Raw genomic sequence first — 20,758 nt, forward strand, 5'->3', positions numbered from 1 at the left:
AACAATTAATCAATCAACAAAGAACTTGGTTCTCTGTACAGAATAAAACCATTTCTATCACCCACAGCTAGAACTAATATTGCACATACTCATCTAATCTCTACACTCCTCTATGCCTCTTCCATTTTCACCAACCTATGTAAGAGCAACCTCAGTAAGTTGGAAAGCTCCTACAATAATATAGCCAGATTTGCTACTGGTAACCCATTTAAAACTCACCAGTGTGTTAACTTAAAGCAGCTTGATTGGCTGGAACTACAGAATCTAATCACTTACCACCAACTAATCATTGCACATAAAACTCTCTACCAACCTTCGAATACTCCCAGTCTCTCTACCATCATCACCCCCTATAACAATCTGAAGTCCTTACGTTCATCTCAGAAACGTCTAGTCAAAACATTTAAATCTAACAACAGGGCTGGGGATTCTCTTTTCTCAAATACTGTGGGAAAATTCTGGAATCTTCTCCCCTGTGACCTTTCCTCTATTTCCTCTTTATCACTCTACAGAAAAAGACTGAAACTTTTCCTCAGAACACACTGGTCATGCAACTGTACTAAACCTGCCTAAACCTCTCCCCTACCCAATTTATGCTCTGTCTCCCCTTTTTTTCCGTGTAATTAATTCTTCTGCCATTTCCTTTTTTACAATATATGACCTCTCTGCTCTGTCTCCCCTGTTTTCCGTGTAATTAATTCTTCTGTCGCTTCCTTTTTACAATATATGACCTCTGCTCTGTCTCCCCTGTTTTCCGTGTAATTAATTCTTCTGTCGTTTCCTTTTTTACAATATATGACCTCTCTGCTCTGTCTCCCCTGTTTTCCGTGTAATTAATTCTTCTGTCGTTTCCTTTTTTACAATATATGACCTCTCTGCTCTGTCTCCCCCTTTTTCCGTGTAATTCATTCTTCTGTTGTTTCCTTTTTTATAATATATGACCTCTCTGCTCTGTCTCCCCCTTTTTCCGTGTAATTAATTCTTCTGTCGTTTCCTTTTTTACAATATATGACCTCTCTGCTCTGTCTCCCCCTTTTTCCGTGTAATTAATTCTTCTGTCGTTTCCTTTTTTACAATATATGACCTCTCTGCTCTGTCTCCCCCTTTTTCCGTGTAATTAATTCTTCTGTCGTTTCCTTTTTTACAATATATCACCTCTCTGCTCTGTCTCCCCCTTTTTCCATGTAATTAATTCTTCTGTCGTTTCCTTTTTTACAATATTTGACCTCTCTGCTCTGTCTCCCCCTTTTTCCGTGTAATTAATTCTTCTGTCGTTTCCTTTTTTACAATATATGACCTCTCTGCTCTGTATCTCATTATTATTCCTTCTCTCTCACTTATCTGTGAGAAAAAAACATTTTTAGTAAAATTATTTAATTATTTTTTTCTTTGAAACTCATTGTTACTATTACTGATCATTAAGCAGCCTCTTTCTTTGTGTAATGTACGGTAAATGGCATCAGACTATATTACCTTCTTTTTTTTTCTTTCTTTGCTATTAAGAGATTTACTTTACCTGTAAATTGAACTAGCCTGTATGCCTCCTTTTGCATTTATGGAATGTACCTCCATGTCTTTTTTGAAATTCCAATTTTCATTGTATTTGTTACGTCTTCTTCAAATGATTTCCTATTAACCATATTTGTCAGTGTATATATTACTATAATTTCATTCTTGTTATATATTCTCTTTGTAATTTTTTATGTTAACAGTTTTGTCATGGAGCTTATCTCCCCGGGCCTCTACTGAAAATGGACATGTATCCAGTGGTCAACAAATGTAAAATAAATAAATAAAATACATAAATATATATATATATATATATATATATATATATATATATATATATATATATATATATATATACTCCTATAACAAATAAGAATGAAGTCCTATGTTCCAGGCAACTAGGAACCAATTAGCAAACATATGACTAAGAGAGAAAAAAGAAAGACCTTGAGGGGAAGGACCACAGTGTTTTATATAGAACCCTTCTCCTGTGGGTGGCAGTGGCTTAGACTGGGTGTGAATAATAGCAATAGATACTGGACTGCCCTAGCCCTAGTGTGGACATGTCCTTAGAGGCTATGCCTCATTGCCATACCAGCCTCACACTTCAAAGAGGGATAAGGCATTGAAACAATCCCTTATATGCAGCAAATCATATCCTTTATCAAGCAAATTGAGAAAGCTAACACTAATTTTTTTTTTTGAGTGGCCTAATAATAGGCGATTTCAACTACCCCATCACTAACTGGGAAAACTAGTCATGTACCAACACTTTTGCTGAACGTTTTCTTGAATTCATAAATTCCAATGCCTTGGATCAACTTATTCACACCCCCACCAGGGGAAGCAATACCCTAGACATGGTCATTACCAACATGGGCAACTGGTGTTCCACACCAGAGGTCAATTCCTCGTTGGTCAGATCCGACCACATCCTGCCCCCACCCCCAATTAGGGAAACCACCGTAAAAAACTTCTCCAAAGCCAACTTCACACTTCTTAAGACAGAAGTGGCAAACTTCATGACACCCATGCAGACGGACAATAGAGGTAGACTGCTGAATCCTACACAGATGCACTTTATAAGCACTTACATGAGTGAATGGATCATGGTATTCCTAATAGAACCAATATGCTATCCTCCAAAAAAAAGGAAGCCAATCTGGTGGTCCTCTGCCATAAACAAACTCTACAACAGAAGAAAGAAACTGTTGCAAAAAAGAGTAAAATCCCATGACTGGAGGAACTTCCTGGTCAACCTCAGTAAGAAGCTGAGATCCCTCATAAAATCCTCCAAAGCTAGTTACGAAAACAAAATTGCCACTGACTCTAAAGACAACCACAAAGCATTCTATAGCTATGTCAAGAATCTCAATGGCAACACTCAGATCTGCTCTGAGTTACAGCACAATAGCACTAAATATACAGAACCAACTGATATTGCCAACATCCTGGCAGATAGGTTCAGTGCTAACATTACCCCCCCTCTCACCCCCCAGAGGGCCCATCTCTGTATCAGAAGAATACAAAGTTCCTGTAATCATGGCTGCACAGGTAAAAACACAGTCTCCAAAGCCAAGAACACAGTATCCATGGGACCTGACAATAGCCCAGGCTGTGTTCTACATGAACTGCAGAATGAACTGGCACCCTACCTAAGTACCATGTTCAATCATAGCCTCACCTTAGGCTTTGTGCCCACTGAATGGCGCACCATGACGGTTATCCCACTCCACAAAGGGGGAGCCACGACGGACCCCAGGAACTACCGCCCCATTAGCCTGACAAGCCTGGTCTGCAAGGCCATGGAATATCATCATGGAACTCATAAACAAAGACATTGGTAATCTCCAAACTCTGGATCCTAACCAGTTCAGATTTGTAAAAGGCAGATCATGTCTCCTAAACCTGATTGACTTCTTTGAAGCAGTCACCAAAGCCATAGATGAGGGTAAGGTGGTTCACACAGCTTATCTAGATCTCGCCGAGGCTTTCAACACCATCCCCCACTCTGGAATTATAGATAAGCTCACTAAACTAGGTATAAATCCCTATGTCACAAGATGGGTTGCCAACTGGCTCATGGACAGAGCCCATACTGTGAAAGTAGCAGACTCCAAATCCAACTTCAGACCAGTGACAAGTGGAGTACCACAGGGTTCAGTCCTGGGTCCTCTCCTGTTTGATCTCTACTTCTCTGAAGTACAGGCTAACAAAGAAGGTCTTTGACTAACAAAGTTAGCAGATGACTGCAAACTAGGAGCCATAATCGAAACTCCTAATGATATGGACATACTACAAAATGGCCTCACTGAGACAGATGCCTCGTGTCAAAGCCATGGCCTGAAGCTCAATGCCAAAAAGTGTATTGTCATCCCCTTTGGTAAAAACTCTGTACCCATGAACTACCACATAAGTGGTAGTCTACTTAATGCCAAAAGTGTGATAAGAGACCTTGGGACATAGGTGGGCAGTAGTCTCTCCATTGATAATCACATCACCACAGTGGTCAGGAAATCCTTCTACATGGCTCACCTCATCACAAAAGGTTTCTCATCCAAAAAAAAATAGGTAATTGTTCCCCTCTACTCATCACTCATTAGACCCATTATTAGACCCATTATAGAGTAAAATGCCTCTTTTGGTATGTATCTCACATGACATCTACAACAACTGAAAAGGCCACAGAAATACCTCACAAAGAGGATTACTGGCCTCAAACAGATGCCCTATGCAGACCGTCTCAAAAAACTCCAGCTTTACTCCATCGCATATCGTCTACTCAGAGACGATCTCTGCCTAACATACAAAGCTATGTCAAACCCAGAGCTGTTGGACATGCTCAACTTAAAGAAATCCCAATCCCTCCGAGCTACACGCTCTAGGGACCTAAACCTTGCCGCCACAATAAACAGAACATGCTGGAGGGATAGATTCCTGTCCAACAGACTTCCCATACTCTGGAACAGACTACCTATCTATGTCAAATAGAGCTCCTCATTAGCACTCTTCAAAAAAAATCTTGATGATTGGATGGGAAATAGGAAATTCACCCCAGGGATCACTTTTGTGGCTCTGCTCGACAGGGGCACAGAAAAATAATTTTCTTGGGTGGAGACACCCAGGGTACCTTTTTGGCTAGGCTTATATAGGCCCTAGGGCTAATAGCCTAGTACCTATCTATGAACCTATGAACCTATGAGAGTAGTTATAGCTGCCTACAGAACTCTAAACACAGACTGCTGCCCCGTGATATAAGTGCACTGTCTAAATGCATTTTAAGTAATCCAGACATAAGATACTTTTTAAATACATCAAACTGAAAAGATATAACAATTCCTACAATATGTAATAGGAACAAAACACTGTCTGAATTGAAGAATATATGGAAAAAATAAAAGGCTGTTCTAATAAAGGGTGCAGAGATTTAGCTATCAGTTAAGCAGGACCCCCAACATAATAGGCAGATTGTCTGTGCATGTTGTCCTTAATCAACATGAAGCACTGTATGTCTGCTATGCCTTAAAATGATTTATTTCTATTCCCAGGACATCTTTAATACTTACTCACTCATTTAGTTTTGACAGATGAGCATTGCTTTCTAAACGAAAACCAAGTCATCAGTTTTACTCTGCATTTTTTTGATGAGAATATTAATAGGTATACACACACACACATATATATATATATATATATATATATATATATATATATATATATATATATATATATATATATATATATATATATATATATGTATGGGTCTACCTGAGATGGTCGACAAGCCATTTGATCGACACTCATTTGGTCGACAGTTCTTTTGGTCGACAGGCAGATTTGCCCCCCTCCCCAATGTTGTGCGACCCTGGGGTTGATATATATAGTTAGGGTGGGGCACAGCCCCCATTGGGATGTGGGGCAAAGCCCCCCACATAAAACTGCTTGTTGACCAAATGAACTGTCGACCAAATGAGTGTCGATCAAATGGCTTGTCGACCATCTCAGGTAGACCCATATATATATATATATATATATATATATATATATATATATATATATATATATATGGGTTTCATTAATTTGACTGAAAACTCAAAATTCTGAAAATGTTCTCTGTGATACATACCTGTACCTCCAACATGTTCTCTGTTTATATTTGACTGCGTCTGCAGAGCAGGGGATATAAGTATGAAATTATGCATTTATTTCACATAATAGAACTTTTAAAAGTTCGAACGTCATATGGTCAACACCATATGATCAAACTTTTAAAGGTTCGAAAATGTAAAAAAAAAAGTAAACCAAAGAAAAAACATACCTGAATAGTTTTAAGCAGGGGGCAACCCCCCTGCACCCCCCATGTGGATGGCTACAACCCCACACCCCCCACTCTTTAAATATACTAACTCCGAGATCACACTACAGTGCAGAAAAGGGAAATTTTCCCATTCCACACTGTTTGGAGATCCCGTTGAATCATTCAGACTTTTAAATGTTCAGTCATATGGTGTTGACCATATGACATTCAAACATTTAAAGGTTCGACAACGTAATATAGACCCTGAAAATATGATGCCTTTATTGTGTTATCTTGAATTTGTTATCTTGCATTCCTTTTCCCACCATTCTGTTATTGTTCTTACCTTTATAAACAAAGAAATTACCTTTTCCCTGCAGGAACACACATACATACCAGTTCACCTTGAATATGGGTGCTGTCCCCAGGATTCCTGCAATGACAAATATACTAACTCCAAAACTGCTCCAAAGTGGGGCAAAGAACAACCTTCATTATTCTAATTTAACTCAGTACTAGATATTTATTTCAGTTTTCAAAGTTATGCTTCAGCCTTGATATTTTTTCTCTCATCTTAAATTAAGTATGTTGTTATTATGGAAATATAACCTTCTAATGTTGTGTGTCTTTAATTGATTGTTTACTAGGCGCGGTGGTGGTGCTGCGGTAGCACTGTCACCTGACAGTAAGACATTGTCCTGTTCGATTCTCAGCTAGAGCGTCATCTGTCTGGAGACATGCGTGAATGGGCGTACCTTCGTTGAAGGTTGTGCATCAGGGCCGACAACTCGGCATGTGAAAATCTACTGCCAATCATTAGCGGACCGGAGTTCTGCTGTGATGACCCCTAACCTGGAAAAGCTGAAAGACACAACAACAACTAGGTTATTAACCTGTGAGGATATTAAGAAGACTAGCCTTTCCAGGATAGTTTCTAGCCCTTAAATTTTGCATATGAATAACCCAGAGATGGGCTGAATAGGGGTATACTGGACATTTACATGCTTTCCGAATCCTTGATGGACAGGAGTGCTAAACCAAAACTGAATTTGCGATTACACATCCATTCATCCAAATTAAATTTGAATAGAATAGTTAAAGTAGTTTGCTTTATATGGAATGAAAGACTGTTCCATAGAAGCAAAATTCTGTATGACACATACCGCAAACATGTTCTCTTTGACACATACCTATACCTCCAACATGTACTCTATGATACGTACCTATACCTCCAACATGTTCTCTATGATACGTACCTATACCTCAAACATGTTCTCGTTGATACATACCTATACCTCCAACATGTTCTCTATGATACATACCTATACCTCCAACATGGTCTCTATGATACATACCTATACCTCCAGCATGTTCTCTATGATGCATACCTACACCTCCATGTTCCATATGATACATACCTATACCTCCGACATGTTCTCTGTGATACATACCTATACCTCCAACATGTTCTCTGGGATACATACCTATACCTCCAACGTGTTCTCTGTGATATGTACCTATACCTCCAACATGTTCTCTATGATACATACCTATACGTCCAACATGTTCCCTGTGATACATACCTATACCTACAACTTGTTCCATGGGATACATACATATACCTCCAACATGTCCTCTGTGAGACATACCTATACCTACACCATGTTCTCTATGATACATACCTATACCTTCAACATGTTCTCTATGATACATACATATACTTCCATACATACATATACTTCCATGTTCTGTATGATGCATACCTATACCTCCATGTTCTGTATGATACATACCTATACCTCAAACATGTTCTCTGTGATACATACCTATACCTCCAGCATGTTCTCTATGATACATACCTATACCTCCATGTTCTCTATGATACATACCTATACCACCAACATTTTCTCTATGATACATACCTATACCTCCAACATGTACTCTGGGATACATACCTATACCTCCAACATGTTTTCTGTGATACATACCTATACCTCCAACATGTTCTCTGTGATACATACCTATACCTACAACTTGTTCCTTGGGATACATACCTATACCTCCAACATGTTCTCTGTGAGACATACCTATAACTACATGTTCTCTATGATAGATACCTATACCTCAAACATGTTCTCTATGATACATACATATACCTTGAACATGTTCTTTATGATACATACCTATACATCCAACATGTTCTGTATGATGCATATCTATACCTACATGTTCTCTGTGATACATATCTGTACCTCCAACATGTTCTCTGTGATACATACCTACACCTCTAACATGTTCTGTATGATACATACCTACACCTACAGCATGTTCTCTATGATACATACCTATACCTCCAACATGTTCCCTATGATGGATACCTATACCTCAAACATGTTCTCTATGATACATACCTATACCTCCATGTTCTTTATGATATATACCTATATCTCCAACATGCTCTGTATGATTCATACCAATACCTACAACATGTTCTCTGTAATACATAACTATACCACCAACATGTTCTTTATGATAGTTACCTATACCTACAGCATGTTTTCTATGATACATACCTATACCTCCAACATGTTCTGTATGATACATACCTATACCTCAAACATGTTCTCTGTGATACATACCTGTACCTCCAACATGTTTTCTGTGATACATACCTGTACCTCCAACATGTTCTCTGGGATACATACCTATACCTACAACTTGTTCTCTATGATACATACCTATACCTCAAACATGTTCTCTGTGATACATACCTGTACCTCCAACATGTTCTCTGGGATACATGCCTATACCTCCAACATGTTTTCTGTGATACATACCTATACCTCCAACATGTTCTTTATAATATATACCTATACCTCCAACATGTTCTCTGTGATACATACCTATACCTACAACTTGTTCCCTGGGATACATACCTATACCTCCAACATGTTCTCTGTGAGACATACCTATACCTACATGTTCTCTATGATACATACCTACACCTCAGACATGTTCTCTATGATACATACATATACCTCGAACATGTTCTTTATGATACATACCTATACATCCAACATGCTCTGTATGATGCATACCTATACCTACATGTTCTCTGTGATACATATCTGTACCTCCAACATGTTCTCTGTGATACATACCTACACCTCCAACATCTTCTGTATGATACATACCTATACCTACAGCATGTTCTCTGTAATACATAACTATGCCACCAACATGTTCTTTATGATAGATACCTATACCTACAGCATATTTTCTATGATACATACCTATACCTCCAACATGTTCTGTATGATACATACCTATATCTCAAACATGTTCTCTGTGATACATACCTGTAAATCCAATATGTTTTCTGTGATACATACCTATACCTCCAACATGTTCTCTATGATACATACCTATACCTCAAATATGTTCTTTATGATACAAACCTATACCTCCAACATGTTCTTTATGATACATACATATACCTCCAACATGTTCTCTATGATACCTAACTATACCTCCATGATCTGTATGATACATACTTATACCTGCAACATGATCTCTATGATGCATACATGTACCACCAACATGTTCTATATGATACATACCTATACCTCAAAATGTTCTGTATGATACATACCTATACCTCCAACATGTTCTCTGGGATACATACCTATACCTCCAACATGTTCTCTATGATACATAACTACACCTCCAACATGTTCTCTGGGATACATAAATATACCTCCAACATGTTCTCTGGGATACATAGCTATACCTCCAACATGATCTCTGGGATATGTACCTATACGTCCAACATGTTCTCTGGGATACATGCCTAGACCTCCAACATGTTCTGTATGATACATACCTATACCTCAAACATGTTCTCTATGATGCATGCCTATACCTCCAACATTTTCTCTATGATACATACCTATACCTTCAACATATTCTCTATGATGCATACCTATAACTCCAACATGTTCTGTATGATGCATATCTATACCTACAACATGTTCTCTGTGATACATATCTGTACCTCCAACATGTTCTCTGTGATACATACCTATACCACCATGTTCTCTATGATACATACCTATACCTACAGAATGTCCTCTATGATACATACCTATACCTCAAACATGTTCTCTGTGATAAATACCTGTACCTCCAACATATTATCTGTGATATATACCTATACCTCCAACATGTTCTCTGTACTTACCTATACCTCCAACATGTTCTCTATGATGCATACCTATACCTCCAACATGTTCTGTATGATGCACAGCTATACCTACAACATGTTGTCTGTGATACATATCTGTACCTCCAACATGTTCTCTTGGATACATACCTATACATCCAACATGTTCTGTATGATACATACCTATACCGCCAACAAGTTCTTTATGATACATACCTATATCTCCAACATGTTCTGTATGATGCATACCTGTACCTCCAACATGTTCTCTATGACGCATACCTGTACCACTAACATGTCCTCTGTGATACGTACCTATACCTCCATGTTCTCTATGATGTATACCTGTACCTCCAACATGTTCTCTAAGGTGCATTCCTATACCTCCAACATGTTCTGTATGATACATACCTATACCTCCAACATGTTCTCTGGGATACATAACTATACCTCCAAAATGTTCTCTATGATACATACCTACACCTCCAACATGTTCTCTGGGATACATACCTAAACCTCCAACATGTTCTCTGCGATACATAGCTATACCTCCAACATGTTCTCTGGAATACATACCTATATGTCCAACATGTTCTCTGGGATACATACCTATACCTCCAACATGTTCTGTATGATATATACCTATACCTTCAACATATTCTCTATGCTACATACCTACACCTTCAACATGTTCTCTATGATACATACCTATACCTCAAACATGTTCTCTGTGATACATGCCTATACCTCCAACATGTTCTCTATGATGCATTCCTATACTTCCAACATGTTCTCTATGATACATACCTATACCTCCAACCTGTTCTGTATGATACATACCTATAGCTCCAACATATTCTGTACGATACATACCTATACCTTCAACATGTTCTCTGTGATACATATCTGTACCTCCAACATGTTCTCAATTATGCATACCTATACCTCCAACATCTTCTCTATGATGCATACCTATACCTCCAACATGTTGTCTGGGATACATACCTATACCTTTAACATATTCTGTATGATACATACCTATACCTCCAACATGTTCTCTATGATATATACCTATACCTCCAACATGTTCTCTATGATACATACCTATACCTGCAACATGCTCTGTATGATACATACCTATACCTCCAACATTTTTTTCTATGATACATACCTATACCTCCATGTTCTCTATGATGCATACCTATACCTAAACATGTTCTCTCTGATACACATCGGTACCTCCAATATGTTCTCTGGGATACATACCTATACCTCCAGCATGTTCTGTATGATCCATACCTATACCTCCAACATGTTCTCTGTGATACATGCCTATACCTCCAACATGTTCTTTATGATGCATATCTATACCTCAAACATGTTCTCTGTGATACATACCTATACCTCCAACATGTTCTCTATGATACATACCTATACCTCCAACATGTTCTTTATGATGCATATCTATACCTCAAACATGTTCTCTGTGATACATACCTATACCTCCAACATGTTCTCTATGATACATACCTATACCTCAAACATGTTCTGTATGATACATAGCTATAGCTCCAACATGTTCTGTATGATATACATACCTATACCTCCACCATGTTCTCTATACCTCCAACATGTTCTGTATGATATACATACCTATACCTCCACCATGTTCTCTATGATACATACCTATACCTCCAACATTTTCCCTATGATACATACATATACCTCCAACATGTTCTTTATGATGCATACCTATACCTCCGTGTTCTTTATGATACATACCTATGCCTCCAACATGTTCTGTATGATACATACCTTTACCTCCAACATGTTCTTGTGATACATATCTGTACCTCCAACATGTTCTCTATCATACATACCTGTACCTCAACATGTTCTCTATGATACATACATATGCCTCCAACATGTCCTCTATGATACATACCTATACCTCCAAAATGTTCTGTATGATACATACCTATACCTCCTACATGTTCTCTATGATGCATACCTATACCTGCAACATGTTCTGTATGACAAATACCTATACCTCCAACATGTCCTCTATGATACATACCTATACCTCCAACATGTTCTGTATGATACATACCTATACCTCCTACATGTTCTTTATGATGCATACCTATACCTGCAACATGTTCTGTATGACAAATACCTATACCTCCAACATGTTCTCTGTGATACATACCTATACCTCCAAATGTTCTCTATGATACATATCTATACCTCCATGTTCTCTATGATACATACCTATACATTTAAGATGCCCTCTATGACTCATACCTATACCTACAACATCTTCTCTGTGATACATATCTGTACCTCCAACATGTTCTCTATGATACATACCTATACCTCCAACATGTTCTCTATGATACATACCTATACCTCCAACCTGTTATCTGGGTACATACCTATACCTACATGTTCTCTATGGTACATACCTATACCTCCAACATGTTCTCTATGATGCATACCTATACCTCCATGTTCTCTATGATACATACCTATACCACCAACATTTTCTCTATGATACATACCTATACCTCCAACATGTTCTCTGGGATACATACATATACCTCCAACAAGTTCTCTGTGATACATACCAATGCCTCCAACATGTTCTCTGTGATACATACCTATACCTACAACTTGTTCCCTGGGATACATACCTATACCTCCAACATGTTCTCTGTGAGACATACCTATACCTACATGTTCTCTATGATACATACCTATACCTCAGACATGTTCTTTATGATACATACCTATACATCCAACATGTTCTGTATGATGCATACCTATACCTACATGTTCTCTGTGATACATATCTGTACCTCCAACATGTTCTCTGTGATACATACCTACACCTCCAACATGTTCTGTATGATACATACCGATACCTACAGCATGTTCTCTTTTATACATACCTATACCTCCAACATGTTCTCTATGATACATATCTATACCTCCATGTTCTCTATGATACATACCTATACCTTTAAGATGTCCTCTATGACTCATACCTATACCTACAACATCTTCTCTGTGATACATATCTGTACCTCCAACATGTTCTCTATGATACATGCCTATACCTCCAACATGTTCTCTATGATACATACCTATACCTCCAACCTGTTATCTGGGATACATACCTATACCTACATGTTCTCTATGGTACATACCTATACCTCCAACATGGTCTGTATGATACATACCTATACCTACAACATGTTCTCTAGGATAAATAACTATACCTGCAACATGTTCTGTATGGTACATACCTATACCTCCAACATGTTCTCTATGATGCATACCTACACCTCCAACATGCTCTGTATGATGCATACCTATACCTTCATGTTCTGTATGATACATACCTATGCCTCAAACATTTATTTATTTATTTATTTTATTTTATTTTACATTTGTTGACCGGGCTAGTCCAGCTGGATATATGTCCATTTTCAGTGGAGGCCCGGGGAGAAAAGCTCCATTGGTTAAAACAAGATTAGTGAATACAAATACACAACAAACAAAAGCATTAAGCATAAAGGATAAGAAGATTTTGGTATAAGTAATATACATCTAGGAGTAAAAAAATATCCATAACAAGAAAAAATTCAAGGAAATGATTAAATGCTTTCAGTATGGAAATTTGATAGTATCAAAACATAGAGAGAATCATAAATGGTCTTGAAAATAAGGTAGCATAAAAATTTTTTTTTTTTTTTTTTTATACAATATATATGAGATCAGTTATATCTACAAAGATATGATGTCAGAGGAAGTCAGTCAGGACACCGTAGCAGAGAAGGAAGTATTGTGGAAGAGGAAAGGAAGAAGGAAGGTTAGTCAGGGTTGATACAGGAGCAAAGCCAGTATTTATTAAGATGGATTTCCAGCTGATTTTTAAAGAGTGGAAGAGTGGCCAAAGAGGAGATATTTGATGGGAGGTTGTTCCATATTTTGCCAACTGAGTTGGAAAAAAGGCAATTACCTGCAGAATTAATAGGTTTGGTACTATTAACTAGTAGTTTGTCTGAAGAACGTAGTTGTTTCAGGTTGTTGTAGGGAGTCAAGAGATTACTGAGTATAGGTGTTTTAGATGGTTGATATAGAATTTTGTGAGCTATTAAGAGCTGTTGATAACTGAGCTTGTTTGGAAGTTCAAGCCAGCCTAGTTGCTTTAAGTTTAGACAGTGGTGAGTTCTAAACTGGGATCCTTTGGCAAATCGAGCAATATTATGGTAAGATGTAGCAAGTTTCTTAAGGTTACTTTTAGAGAGATTAGTGAAAATAGGGGAAGCATATAGAAGGGTAAAGATAAGGTGAGATTGGGCTAAGGTGGTCTGGGCTTCAGGTGTAAGGAAGGGTTTGATTCTGTACAGGGATCCAATCTTTTTATTAACTACTTTTATTGTGTTGTTGATGTGACAATCATAGTTAATATTATTGTCAATAGTAACACCTAGCAGTTTTGTTGAAGAATCAGGAGAAATTTGAGTGTTATCAGTGGAAGTAATAGAGAAGTTTAGAGAAGTAGATTTACGGGTAGGTGAGAATAGTAATAATTTGGTTTTCTTAGGGTTAAGGAGTAGACAGCGGTCAGAGAACCACTGTTCAACAGTGGAAAAGGCTTTTTGAGTAAGAGACTGAAGTTCAGTTTGAGAGGAAGCAGTGCAAATTATAGTGGAATCATCTGCATATTGTATGCAGGTAGTGCTAGGGATAGCTGATTGGAGGTCATTAATAAAGATAGAAAATAGAAGTGGGCCTAGGATAGACCCTTGAGGTACACCTAAAGAGTTAGGAAGGAGAGAAGATAGTGAACTTTTCCAGAGTACTGCCTGCTGACGTTTTTCAAGATAAGAAGTAAACCAAGTTAAGGAAGAGGAATGTAGTGCAAGAGATTTTAGTATGTGCAGAAGGAGTTTATGATTAACCATGTCAAAGGCTTTTGATAGGTCTATGAATAGAGAAGAAGTAAGTTTATTATTGTTACGGTTATAGTTGATGGTGTTGGTAAAGGAGAGTAATGCCGTGGTAGTATTGTGGGAAGGTCTAAATCCATGTTGAGTATTAGCAAGTAGTTTATTATGGAGGAGTTGGTTAAGTAGTTGTTTATGGATACATTTTCCATAATTTTGGCTAAGGGAGATAGGAGTGCTATGGGACGAAAGTTAGAGAATTCATTAGACTTGCCTCCTTTGTGTAAGGGAATGATGTGGGATATCTTCCAGATAGAAGGAAAAATACCTTCCTTTATAGATCTATTTATTAAGATATAAATTGGGTAAGCAGTGGCTTTTGCTCCTATTTGCAGGAATTCTGCAGGAAGCTTGTCTGCAGATGGGGAGGTAGGTTTATGTTTTTGGATTAGAGACTGAATATAGGAGGTAGATACAGGTTGTAGGTGAAGTGGAGGAAGAGTGGTTTTTAAAGTGGGTGAGAGAAGTTTAGAAGTGTCAGGAGATAGGTGGTTTGCAAGAGTTTGTATGGCATTGGTGAAGAAAGAATTGAAGTCATTGGCTATTTGTGTGGGATTGTCAGGGTCAGAATCATGAGGGTTGGGTGTGATAGCCTGGCCTGGGGTTAGAAGATTATTAATACTGTTCCAAAATTATTTAGGTTCCTTTTTGGTGGTTTTCTGTAATTGAAAGCAATAGTTCTTTTTATCTGTCAGAATGGCTTTTTTTGTACTGTTTCTAAGCTCCCTAAAGTTTTGGTGGTCAGTTTGGTTTTTAGTAGATCACCATTTATCCCAAGATTTATTTCTGAGAATGATTTTTTGCTTAGTATTCTTGGTTAGCCAGGGCGCTGATTTAGTTTTAGTTCTGATGGTACGACTTGGGGCATGGTGATCTAGGATAGATAGGAATGATGAATTGAAGTATTCCACTGCTTCATTCAGTGGGAGATGTTTTAGTGATGCCCAATTACATTGTGAAAGTTCAGCTTGAAGCTGAGCAGGGTTAAAATGTTTTTTAGTACATAGGGTTTTGAAAGTGGTAGGTAAGGTTAGGTTAGTTTTGTATCTAATGATATAGGCTAGAGAGTGATCACTAAGGTCATCAGGAAGGGTGCCTGATTGGTAGGTTTGCAAGGGAGTATTAGTAAGAATCCAGTCTAAGGTGGTTTCCATATTGTTTATTTTACTGGTTCTGGTGGGACTATTAATGAGTTGTTTAAAGCCATAAAGGTTGATATGGGAAATGGGGTTAGTACTGTTACAGGAATGCCAATCTATGTTAAAGTCTCCTAAGACTAGTGTTTCTTGAGGGAGTTTGGCAGAGAGTTGGTTAAGGATATGTTCAAGGGTGTTGATATTATTTCCAGGAGGGAGATATGCACAAATGAGGTTTATGGATTTAGTTGTATTGACTAGAAATTTAGAGCTAATTACTTCAGCATTATTGTCTTGGGTAAGAGTCAGGTCCAAAATAATAATTTGAAGTTTTGTTTTATACAGAATTGCTACCCCTCCTCCCTTTTTGGCAGTGCGATCGAGTCTAATAATGTTATAACCAGGTGGGGTAATTTCAATGTCTTTAATTGAAGGCTTCAGCCAAGTTTCAGTTAGGCATAAAATATCAAATTGATGGGTTTCTAGTAGGGCATGGAGTTGACTAATTTTATTACAAATACTACGTGCATTGAGATGTTCTGTATGATGCATACCTACATACGTACATGTTCTGTATGATGCATACCTATACCTCCATGTTCTGTATGCTACATACCTATACCTCAAATATGTTCTCTATGATACATACCTATACCTCCAACATGGTCTCTATGATACATACCTATACCTCCAACATGTTCTCTATGATACATACCTATACCTCAAACATGTTCTGTATGATACATACCTATACCTCCAACATGGTCTCTATGATACATACCTATACCTCAAACATGTTCTGTATGATACATACCTATACCTCCAACATGGTCTCTATGATACATACCTATATCTCAAACATGTTCTGTATGATACATACCTATACCTCATACATGTTCTGTATGATACATACCTATACCTCCAACATGTTCTCTATGATACATACCTATACCTCAAACATGTTCTGTATGATACATACCTATACCTCCAACATGTTCTTTATGATGCATATCTATACCTCCAACATGTTCTCTGTGATACATACCTGTACCTCAAACATGTTCTGTATGATACATACCTATACCTCTAACATGTTCTGTATGATACATACCTATACCTCCAACATGTTGTGTATGATGTATACCTATACCTCTAACCTATTCTGTTTATTTTGCAAAACAGGTTGAAATCTCTAAAGCAGTTTATAATACCATTGGATTTACATATGTGTAATATGTCTGACAGAATAGGATGTAGCGAAGGTCTGTACACAAGGCAGAGGTTGCATCTCAGTAGCAAGTATGATATGAAGGAAGGAGAAAGGCTTTGAGATAGTCTGTATAGTTGTTATGATTTAGGCCCTTGATTTTTATGTAAGAAAGCACTGTGTTCATTCCAGTGATGATCAGTGTTTGGTACATCCATATATATCGAAAGGGCATTATACTCACTGATTAGACCTAATGAGTACTGAGTACAGTGGAATGATTACATCCCCCTACCTTGACCTGGATATAATACCTTTAGATATAATCTATGCAATGAAAAAGGACTTGCCTACAACAGTGGATACATGATGATCCAAGGACACTTTATAGTTGACATAGGTTCCTAGATCGCTGACTACAGGATCTGTTCTCAGGGGTGCATTGTCAATGTGGCAGCATAAGACTAAAAGTATACAATTATATTCTTCTTGACATTTTGTTTTAATCCATTGTTTTGACACCAGCTATTTGTTTAGGACAAGCCTTCTTGCAGGATCTTGGTATCTTCTGTGGAATTTATAACAACACCACATTTGCAGTCATCGGCAAACTTAGTCAACCATAAACCTTTAGCATTAGTTTTAACCTCTGAGAAGCAAATACCAAAAAAAGAGTGGCTGAAAAACTGAATCTTGGGATATACAGCTAGTGGTAGGTCTTTTGGAGGACATACAGCCACCCACCCTAACTTTCTGTGTTCAATTTGTGAGCCATTTTTCAATCCAATGAATAACATAGGGATTGAGATTTAGCTGGGAGAGTTCATCTACAATACCCAAGTGTTGTATGATTTTGAATCTCATTGCATGGGGTAGATATGTGGGGTACAATGTTTTACCATTGGCCATTCTTTCGGTAACTTTTTTGTAGTAGATGAGCAGTTTAAGTAGGCAAGACCTGTCATACCTGTACTAACCTGACCATGGTATTAACTTGAATTTTATTACTCATTTATTTATTTATTTGTTGTATTTTTATTTACCTTTTTTACCAGGAAGTCAGACTGGGCAAGACACATTTTCAGAGAAGACCCAAGAAGAAAAGCTCCAGTAAATGACATTTGCATTTATAGTTTCACTACATATAATAAACAAGAAGCAAATTTAAAAACAGTAAAACCTGTAGTGAGCAAAAGTGCACTTATAGCACTTACACTGCTACAAGTACATCAGTAAACAAAAAAATCTTTGACAGCCATTCAGCAAAGTGGGCATCTCACTTTACAGTGTAGGTTGATAGGCAAGTGCTAGAGCAGGTGCTATTGCAGGCCATTTTGAGCCTCGAGCCAATTTCTTTGTATTATTATCTTATAATAATTTTCTTATAGTAATAATAATAATAATAATAATCTTATAATAATTATTTTCTTATTGTATAAGATACAAATCTGTGCATGACAATCAGACAGAAGGGCTATCTGTCATAACAGAACAGAGGTTTGAGAAGATTGTCAAATATGTATGAAGTGAAATATGGGGTTTGATGAGAGACATATAGGAAAAAAGGGCCAGTGGGTGTAGAAAGATAAGATTTTACAGAGAAGTTGTAGTCATTTTAGAGGATGACATCTAGATATAGGGCAGACAAGGGCTAGTTAGTGATGGTGAAGTAGGTGAAATCCATCCATCCATCTATCCATTCATCCATCCTCAACCCTTTTTCCCATTTTGCACATGGGGTTGGGGTGTCACTTCCACAGTGACAATCGTCTTGAGCCAAGGTCTACACCGCTAGGGCAGAAATTCATTTGCACTACTCACTCATGCACACACACTCTCACCTATGGCCAATTTAGAGTGTCCAATCCACCTACTGCATGTGTTTGGAATGTGAGAGGAAACTGGAGCACCCGGAGGAAAACCACATGACCACAGAAAGGACATGCAGACTCCGGACAGAAGGCACTCTAGCTGAGAATCAAACCAGAGAACCTCTTGCTGTGAGGTGACAACACTAACTGCTGCACTACAGCTGCCACCCAAGTAGGTGAAATATGATAGTATAATTAGATGTGGTAGATGAGTGCATAGTTAGACTGAAGAGTTAATGTGCAGAATGGCAGAGGTATTTCACTTTAGGAAGAAAACCTGAAGGACACATGGGGAGAAGAATCAGAGCAGAAGATGAGGGAAGTCTCAGCCAGACAAGGAACGTGTACATAATCAGGACTGGTTCAGATGTTACTGAAACAAAGGCTTAAAACAAAGAAGGCCTGTAAATGAATTCCATGCAGTTAAAAGATGGGCAAAATCTCTACAGATAAGCACAACATATACCAATATACATAAAATCACTAGGTATTTGGAATTTTGGAATTTGTAGGTAAAAAAGATAGTACTGAAATGAAACAGGGAAGTGGTGGCTGAGATATTAAAAATGATAATGCAGAATCTTCACAGCCTGTATTATGAAAATACTTGCATCAGGTGAATGGCATTAGATGGGACTATAAAACTGACCAAAGGACAAAAGCTGACTGGACATTTCTTATATCATGCTTTGCAGTGGTGTGTGCAGGAGATCAAGGGGAGCACATTCTTGTGCCCCCTCTTTTTAAGAGCGAATATCTAATGTCTGGAGTGGTGATGTTTCTCCAGCACATGCACAAAAGTGATTTATCTCACGAAACTCACCCTGTCTTGCAAATTTCAACATCTACCACACTGGTATAGTATTTCAAGCAGCAGAAGTCAGGTTGCAGAATGCTGTCTCAGAATGTCCAAGTTTCACAAGTGAGGCTACAGAATCCTGTCTCAAAATGTCCAAGTATCGCACGCGAGGCTACAGAACACCATCTCAGAATTTTAAAGTATCAGACATGAGGCTACAGAACACTGTCTCAGAATGTTAAAGTATCAGACATGAGGCTACAGAACACTGTCTCAGAATAGTGGCCAGATGGGTGTATAAGTTTGATAGCTGAGATCTAAGATGGTAGTTAATCAGAGGGGTGAAACTCATTGGCAAGGGGATAGCACAAGGTGAGATGTAGCAGTTTGTAAGCAGTACTGACAAACTACCGTGTTGCACTTTCAATTATTAGCACAGCCTTACTGGATGTCAGTAATTAGCAGCAGTGCAGTCTACTCCCATGCAGTGGCTGAAGAGTCCATGGCCAGTTCACTTACCCAGTCAGCAAAGGAAAGATAAAAATTAAATTCTTTGACAAATTTATGACTAAGATTAGCTTGTTTGGTGCAAACTTTTTTTTTTGTGAGCAACATAGCATTATAGCTAGAAGGCGTACTGAAGTTTCAATATAAGTGTAACTTAGGTAATGGCTTACTGGGACAAGGTTTTATAATCTGGCA

The sequence above is a fragment of the Protopterus annectens genome, chromosome 15.part0 (genome assembly GCF_019279795.1).
Source record: "Protopterus annectens isolate FY-2018-M chromosome 15.part0, PAN1.0, whole genome shotgun sequence".
Taxonomy (NCBI): Eukaryota; Metazoa; Chordata; order Ceratodontiformes; family Protopteridae; genus Protopterus; species Protopterus annectens.